This window comes from Tachysurus fulvidraco, chromosome 12 (genome assembly GCF_022655615.1).
Source record: "Tachysurus fulvidraco isolate hzauxx_2018 chromosome 12, HZAU_PFXX_2.0, whole genome shotgun sequence".
Lineage (NCBI taxonomy): Eukaryota > Metazoa > Chordata > Actinopteri > Siluriformes > Bagridae > Tachysurus > Tachysurus fulvidraco.
Window position 1 is genome coordinate 5,810,606 of NC_062529.1, and position 9,207 is coordinate 5,819,812.

Consider the following 9,207-nt stretch of genomic DNA (forward strand, 5'->3'; position numbering starts at 1 on the left):
GATACACAACCTATCTTCTCTTTCCCACCCTTAGATGCCACAGCTTCTGACCGGATCTCAGCATGTCTGGCAGAAATTTCATCATGGATGACTGCTCATCAGTTAAAGCTCAATCCTAGCAAAACTGAAATGCTGTTCATCCCAGGTGATTCATCCCCAGGTCATGATCTTGCTATATCCTTGCACAACAATCTGATCTCCCCTTCAGCCACAACTCGCAACCTTGGGGTAATCATGGACAATCAACTGTCCTTTTCCTCTCATGTTGCTAATGTGACTCGCTCATGTCGGTTTCTTCTCTACAACATTAGAAGGATTCGGCCATTTTTGTCCACACAGACTGCTCAGGTACTTGTTCAGTCTCTTGTCATTTCTAGACTGGATTACTGCAATGCACTGCTGGCAGGTCTACCTATGAACGCAATCCGTCCTCTGCAAATGATCCAAAATGCAGCTGCCCGGCTTTTCAACCTGCCAAAGTTCTCGCATACCACCCCGCTGCTGCGATCCCTCCACTGGCTTCCGTAGCTGCACGCATCCGGTTCAAAACACTGATGCTGGCCTACAAAGCCAAAAATGGACCAGCTCCCTCTTACCTCAAAGCCCTCATCATTCCTCGCACTGCACCCTGCAACCTCCGATCTACCAGCACTGCTCGACTGGTTCCACCATCTCTCAGGGTAAGAGGCAAGTATACTACAAGACTCTTCTCTGTTCTGGCACCAAGGTGGTGGAATGAACCTCCCCTAGAGGTCCGGACAGCTGAGTCACTGGCTATTTTCAAGCGGCGGTTGAAGACCTACTTACTCAGGAAACATTTCAACTAGCACTTCTTTCCTTATCTTTTGCATTTAAAAAAAAAAAAAAACATTTGACACTTTTTCATTGTAACTTTGAACAAATGTTTTAAACTCATGGTATCTTAAGTATGTAACCTAGTGAACCAGCATTAATGTATTCAATGTTAGAGATTTAAGCACTTATGTACGTCGCTCTGGATAAGGGCATCTGCCAAATGCTGTAAATGTATGAGGTATAAACAAATCTTTATTGAATGGAATATTTTAAGTAGAATTTTGAGTTGAATATTAGCAATTGAATTTAAAGTGAATATTAACATTTATTTATTTATTTAATTATATTAACATATTACAACACATCTTAAATAAGCAGAAAATAATAAAATATAACAATCCAGATGCAAGTGTTTGTAGTACTTAAATATGTATCTAATATTTCACCTCCGTCATATTTTTCAGGTTTATCGTATGCCTCTGAGGGGCTCTGACATCCAGTGGGAGAGAATGAAGGACCATTAAGGGTTTGGCCCCTACATGTAAATACAAATTAGGCTGTAGGGTGTACAAGAACAGGTTAGCATTCATCACAGTTGTACATGGTGGTAATGGGATCATCTTTGAACAGCAGTGGCTCCTGAGTAGAGCTTGTGGTGGTGCAGTCTAACACCAATAATGCCTTAAAACAAATTTAAGTTGGGAGCTCATCATACCTCATTTATGCTATCATACCTTATTATGTGAAATTACATACAGATGCAGCAGCTCAGAATTGCTGTTTGACTACTGCATGATCACTGTGTGATTCTGGCAGACATCCACCAGGAGTGCTGCAATGGTCTGACATGGTTAATGAGTAGCTCGCCCCCTACGCGCGTCTGTTGCAATGACACATTAATCCACTAGGTGGCGCAGTGATCAGTGTAACAGCTGCTGGCATTAACCAATGAAACGTCTCTAAATTAACTGTAAACAAATTGCAGCAGAGAGAGAGACAGGCCAAAAACAATTTTTTCATATAATTATGTAATTATTTTATATAATTAAAATAACCCACCCCCAAAATAAAGACAACATATAACATTTATTGAATGGAAAGAAAACATTTATTTGGTGAATCCAGGACGATACATTTCTGGATCTGGATCTCACTTGCATTTGTTCACTCAGAGTAGCTCAGATCCAAGGCAGGCCAAACCTCTGTGTGACATGGAAACCTTCACGGCCTATCTATACAAAATAGTCTGTTTTACTTATATAAAAAATTGTGTGCTAAGGTTTGTCATTGCCATAATACACATCATATTTAACCCTTGTGCAGACCTGGGGTCATTTATAAAACTGTGCGTAGGATCCCTACTAAAAGTTTACTAAAATTCCGATTTATAAAACCGTGCGTACGCACATCTGTAAGCAATGTTCCCTTTATAAATCACAAATCACCCGCAGATGTCCCTGTACATGCCCATTTTTAACCATAAATAGTCAATGCAAATCACTGCGCGGGCACGAGAGTGGACCTCGTTATAATGAGTTTCCTCTGCGCTCTGTGTGTTTAAAAATGGCGTGAGGAGCCAGCGTCTCAGGGGGTAGCCACTGTCACCTGCAGGTTATAATTATATTAAAAGCAACATTGTTATAATTATATTAAAAACAAAATTGTTACATTTTCTACTTTTTAATATAGTTAAACTCCCCAAAAGCCAGCCATCACGTAGCTGCTGCGCCTGCATTTAGTCTGTTCCCTACACTGTTATGTGTCAAGATAAAGGAATCATGTGTTGAACCAGGCCAGCGTGCCACAATGTTTGTGAGGGTCATGTTGGAGTCACATATGATTTGCACATTAATAGAATGCACATGCTTTCTGTTAGCAAATTCATTTGCAGATGGTGCCCTTATAGCAACATGAGCGCAGTCAATTGCACCGATTACATTTGGGAAACCAGACATTGCTGCAAAATTTCATTTTAATTTCGGCCTGTTCTCGCACAGTGTAGGGGAACCTGATATACCGACTACCCATATTAAGTATACCATTCAAAACGACAGATATTATGGCACTCAGGGACGGCTGTGATATACCAGACCTATAGGGTGAGATGATAGATTCCAATAGAATTATTTCATATACGAAAAGGTTTTAGACACAAAGTTGAGGATTACTTATAGTTTTTTTTATATATAAATAATTTACCTGTCTGCCAATTCCCGCTGGAATCAGCTGGTTGCCAAGAACCCCAGAGTGGTGAGGACTTGTATTTGGACTGGGATGGCATGGTTCCGGCATGTTTCCCTCTCTAATACTGGGCCCAATTCAACACATATATCTAAGAGCACATCTCTAGGGAATCTAAATCGGCTTATTAGCGAGTCATCATAATGGGCCAGGAAATCATCATGGTCCCTGAAAACTTGTTCACTTCTTATTCTCCCATTGGCGTAATCCTCCAACAGTGCCAGCAGTGCCATCATGAAGCATTACATACCCTGGTCACCGGAGGATTTATATGTTTCTAGCAATTAGACTGATCGTTAACACCTTGACAAAATCACAGAATTAATTTGTGGGCGAAAATTTAAGACGAAAATGTTATAGTGAACCCATGCTTCTTCATGACGGTTTTGTAATGAACACCGTAATAGTTAGGCTTCATGACTGTATTTGCAGACTTTTGCAGACATTTTATGATATATGTAAATTAAGGAAAATATTCTGCAGTTCTCTAATAGATGAGTATTTCATGCTATTCTGTATCACATGTAGTCGCGCCATCTCCTTCTGCGCTCCCGTTATGGACAATGTGACTGTAAGGCAGCGCTGATTATTCATTCATTCATTCATCTTCTACCGCTTATCCGAACTACTCGTGTCACGGGGAGCCTGTGCCTATCCTCAGGCATCATTGGGCATCAAGGCAGGATACACCCTGGACGGAGTAGCGCTGATTAGTATCATTATTATTTTATTTTTAATACATTTTGAATTACGTTTGGATTTTACTAGATGTATATAGCCTAAAACAATCGGCACAAATAACACTGTTGGATTTAATCTTCATGATAATGTGGATATAACGTATGAAATGGAGTGAAAATTAAATGTCATTAATTCTTATAATCGTTCTTCTCACATGAATTTTCTACAATCTAACTTCAGTTCACGACCTCACCATCTGTGTCGCCAATTAACTTTGTCTCCAGAATGTGCGTACGTCTCAAAGTTTGCTTAAAGGTGCGCACATTTTCCCGTCAAGTTTGTTTTTTATAGATCACAACCTTTGCGTGAAAATTGGCGTACACACGTTTCCGGCCTCGTTTTGTGCGTACGCACGCTTATAAATGAGACCCCTGGGGTCTATTTGACTCATCTGGAAAGTTTAATGTGTCATAACTTGGCTTTCCTTCCACATATTTGCCTGAATTTACAAGGATTGTTCCAAATTATGAACTTTGCAAGTAAAATTAATTTTGTCTATTTTCGTTGAACTATGTTTTCGTAAAATAAATACATTCCTCCTCAAGTCCTCCCGAGTCAATTTGACCCGGCCACATTTAGTGGGGCAATAGGTCACACTTTTGCCCTTTTCAGCGCAATGAACATACATACAGACACAAAAATGCACACATAAAATGTCCACTAACACACGCACCCAAAACACACACACACACACACACACACACACACACACACACACACACACACACACACACACACACACACACACACACACACAAACACACACACAGATGTTGTGTTTTCATATTCAAATTCTATTTGTTTTATCTCTTTTATTTATGAATTTAATTGCCTCAGTCAGCTTTGACCTGGGGATGTTTGACATACACCAGCCAGTGGTTATCCAAAATAATATTTAATAATTTCTGCTTATTTTACTTAAAAACATGGCATAATATCATGAGGTTTATTGTTTATAATATAAGCATAAGAGGTGTAAAGGAAGTTTTATTCACAATAAATTATGCCAAGGTTTTGAGTGGTGTGTGTGTGTGTGTAGCCCGTTTTTGGGTGATCAGATGGCATCTGGTAGGCAAAATAGACATAAGTGTAAAATGTTCACAAATATAAGTTGATCACACAGAATGGTGATAATTGTAGAATTTTTGATTTATAAGCATTCAAGTCAATTTGACCTGGGAAAAAAACAAATTTTATTATTTACTGACATTAAAAATGGTCAAAATGGTTTCAAAACAATCTCCTGGCTTTCAAAGAGACAATGCCAAGAGATAGATTAATTTCAATTATGCAACATATTCTAATAGACAAATTTGCTGCGGTCTCTGACATCTGGACACGCTTCAACAAGAACTGTGCTGAGAGTTTCACTCCAGGAGAACACATGACCATAGATGAACAGCTGTTCCCTACCATGGCTTGTTGTCCATTCACACAGTATATCGCAACCAAGCCAGACAAATTTGGGAGCAAGTTCTGGATGGCCACGGATTTGGAGACCAAATATGTCTGCAATGCATCTCCTTACTTGGGAAAGTACACCAGTCACCCAGGGTCCAGCTTGCGCAGTGAAGCACGAGCGATTTGCTACTGCACTGGGCATTGCAATGTCCTCCTCTACCCACACAGTGCCGTCTTTTGCCGTCTGGCTCAGACAGGGCTTCCCAGTACCACGGTGCATCTTCTGTGGAGGCATGTTGGGTTCTTGTTCCATCTCAAAATGCACTTTTGGTGTTATAATTCATTGATGGCCAATGAAAATGAAATGACATAATTTTATTCTGTAAAGTATGTGTACGAACATGACAAAAGCCATGGACAATAACTTCACTCAGCTTATGACATTTGTCTTCAAACATACAGTGGAGACTGAAGTGTTAGCAAGTTTTCATTTTATTCATGTATTAGCAACTTTTAAGTAAGGGATGTCTCATACACACTCATCTTCATGTCTCATACACACTCTTACTGTTCCATGCACACTCCTCATGTCTCATACACACTCCTCATGTCTCATACACACTCTCACTGTTCCAAACACACTCCTCATGTCTCATACACACTCTTACTGTTCCATACACACTCCTCATGTCTCATACACACTCTTAATGTTCCATGCACAATCCTCATGTCTCATACACACTCATCATGTCTCATACACACTCATCATGTCTCATACACACTCTCACTGTTCCAAACACACTCCTCATGTCTCATACACACTCCTCATGTCTCATACACACTCTCACTGTTCCAAACACACTCCTCATGTCTCATACACACTCTTACTGTTCCATACACACTCCTCATGTCTCATACACACTCCTCATATCTCATACACACTCCTCATGTCTCATACACACTCTTACTGTTCCAAACACACTCCTCATGTCTCATACACACTCTTACTGTTCCATACACACTCCTCATGTCTCATACACATTCCTCTGCTAGGCAAAGGCATATCAAAAGTGTGAAATATTTACAAATGTGTGGCCTTTTTTTTAATGCCCAATTTGCGTGTGTGTGTGGTGTGTGAGTGTGTGTTTTGGGTGCGTGTGTGTGTGTGAGTGGTGTGTGTGTTTTGGGTGCGTGTGTGTGTGGTGTGTGTGTGCGCGTGTGTGTGTGTGTGTGTGTGTGTGTGTGTGGTGTGTGTGTGTGTGTTTTGGGTGCGTGTGTTTGTGGACATTTGATGTGTGCATTTTTGTGTCTGTATGTATGTTCATTGCGCTGAAAAGGGCAAAAGTGTGACCTATTGCCCCACTAAATGTGGCCGGGTCAAATTGACTCGGGAGGACTTGAGGAGGAAAGTATTTATTTTACAAACACAGTTTAATTTATAAACAATAAACCTCATGATATTATGCCATGTTTTTAAGTAAAATAAGCAGAAATTATTAAATATTATTTTGGATAACCACTGGCTTGTGTATGTCAAACATCCCCAGGTCAAAGCTGACTGAGGCAATTAAATTCATAAATAAAAGAGATAAAACAAATAGAATTTGAATATGAAAACACAACATCTGTGTGTGTGTGTGTGCACATGTGTGTGTGTGTGTGTGTGTGTGTGTGTGTGGTGTGTGAGTGTGTGTTTTGGGTGCGTGTGTTAGTGGACATTTGATGTGTGCATTTTTGTGTCTGTATGTATGTTCATTGCGCTGAAAAGGGCAAAAGTGTGACCTATTGCCCCACTAAATGTGGCCGGGTCAAATTGACTCGGGAGGACTTGAGGAGGAAAGTATTTATTAACAGTTTAACGAAAATAGACAAAATTAATTTTACTTGCAAAGTTCATAATTTGGAACAATCCTTGTAAATTTTAGGCAAGTATGTGGAAGGAAACCCAAGTTATGACACATTAAACTTTCCAGATGAGTCAAATAGACCAGCTGTCCTCCGTTCAAATCACACTCTTTGCATAGAGTATATTTGTCTTAGTTTTCATTTTGGTAAGTAAAAACGCATCAAATTTTTAAGAATGCTTGATGGTAATAAATTATCCAAAATCTTTCTTTTTTAATTTAAGCATAATATGTCTGTGAAGATTCTCAGTCATCCAGATGAAGTTTTCTGTAAGTTGTTTTTAACAGCACATCATTCTCCCAGAAGACAGTAGAAGGAGGATGGTGAGAACATTGCTTTGTTTGCAGCAAGCATAACAAAGGGATGTTCTCTGCCTTACGTCTCACAGACAGATACTGTAGGTCAATCTGCAAATTGGTATTCACCTCCTGCAAATCTGAGGACTCCTATTAAAACTGATGTCTCTAATAGTGCAGTGTTGTTACGCTTGGTGATGCATGTTTTAATATATATATAATAAAAACTGACTTTAATTTGCACAAGTTCAAAACCCACAGTGTCACCAAATACAACATCCATCTGTCTGTCTGTCTCTCTCTAGTGTGTGATAATGACATTGTTTCAGGTTTCAAGTTTCAGGTCCTTCCTACTATTTTCCTGCTGGACAGGTAAAAGGTGAAAGAGAAAACTGCTTCTATACTCTTAAAAAAATGTTGTCTGACCTGTAAAGTCAGGGTCAGAAAGTGTTTGTGAGCAAAGCCTCATCTTCTGGTTGTGCCCTGGAATTGCATTACAACAGCTAAAAATGCGGGTGGCTACATTAGAATATTCACACGTTTTTGGTTGCCTGTAGAGAGGGGGCTCATGACAACCGCCTGATAACCGTGTGGTAAACGTGTGATGAAAAGAACAATTTTGAGCCGCTAACCCTATGTGTTTAGAAAGATGCCACACTGTACTGAATATACAGTATATCATGTGCCAGAGTAGTCCTGCACCAACCACTGCTGAAAGTACTAATTTAGATGTTGCAACAGTGGGACTCCTGTTCGAATTTGATTTACGTTGATTTGCTGTCTTTATATTTAGTTAACCTTTTTGGTAGTGATGGTGTATAAATTCTTTGTTTTCTAGGAAAATGAAATTTTTTTTGGACTGTCTCACCGGTCAGCCGCATCCAGACGATGTACTGCTGTTTGTGGTGCCTGTGTGCGCACCTTACACAGCTGCACCTACTGAATACAATACTGTGTGCAAAAATATAAAGAATAGAAGGATAGCACTCTTTCACAGAACCTCTTCAAGATATACAGTACTTACTGTCATGTCCCTTAAAAGATTTTATGGTATTCTGTACATCATGCACCTAACTTTTCCTCAGGCACAAAGTGAAATTGACTCCTGGGACTCAGAAGAAAGGAAAAGGTAAAATAATATCATAACGATATTTTTTCTTCTTATTTTAATTGAGAATAGAACTTTTCATACCTGAATAATGTATCTTTAACTTTATCAGCTGCCCGGACCGCTGTGTTTAGCTTCATGCATGCTAAAGAAACCATTGCCAGAGAGAAAGACCTGTTCCGCAGCGTGAAGGTATTTGACTGTGCTAAATTTTCTCATATCATGTACTGTAACTGTTCATGAATAAATGAATTATTCAGCTTTTGCATCTTTTCACATAGGACACTGATCTTTCAAGAAACATGCCTGGCAAAGTGAAAGTATCTGCTCCAAACCTTTTGGCAGCAAAGAAGACTGACTTCATTCCTTTACAGTTTGTAGGGGGGCTCCAAAAATGCTTTCCTATATTCATTTAACATTGAGATTTCATTCCATTGATTTTTGGGAGATACATAAAAAGAATCTAAAGAACATTGACAGCTTTAAAATGTTGTCATTCAATTTACTATTGAAAAGCAAAATATTTGGTACAATATTCCATTGAAAAGCAAAATATTTGGAACAATAGTTTGTCTTCTCAAATACATACAGAAAGACATATGAAAGGCTTACAGTATGTACTTTATAAACTTCTTGTGAATAAAAAGTCTGATTCAAAAAAAGTCCACTGCATGGCAAAATCAACGGAAATCATGAAAAAAATCATGAAAAGACTGGACA

At 39.2% G+C, this 9,207-nt stretch overlaps 1 long non-coding RNA gene across 1 annotated transcript; it reads left to right on the top strand.

Moving 5' to 3' along the window:
• Window positions 1-8,368: 8,368 nt before the first annotated feature.
• Window positions 8,369-8,868, top strand: LOC113660305. The gene is made up of 3 exons (XR_003444783.2): window positions 8,369-8,508; window positions 8,600-8,679; window positions 8,769-8,868. It is a non-coding gene; the product is annotated as an uncharacterized LOC113660305 (long non-coding RNA).
• Window positions 8,869-9,207: the final 339 nt, after the last annotated feature.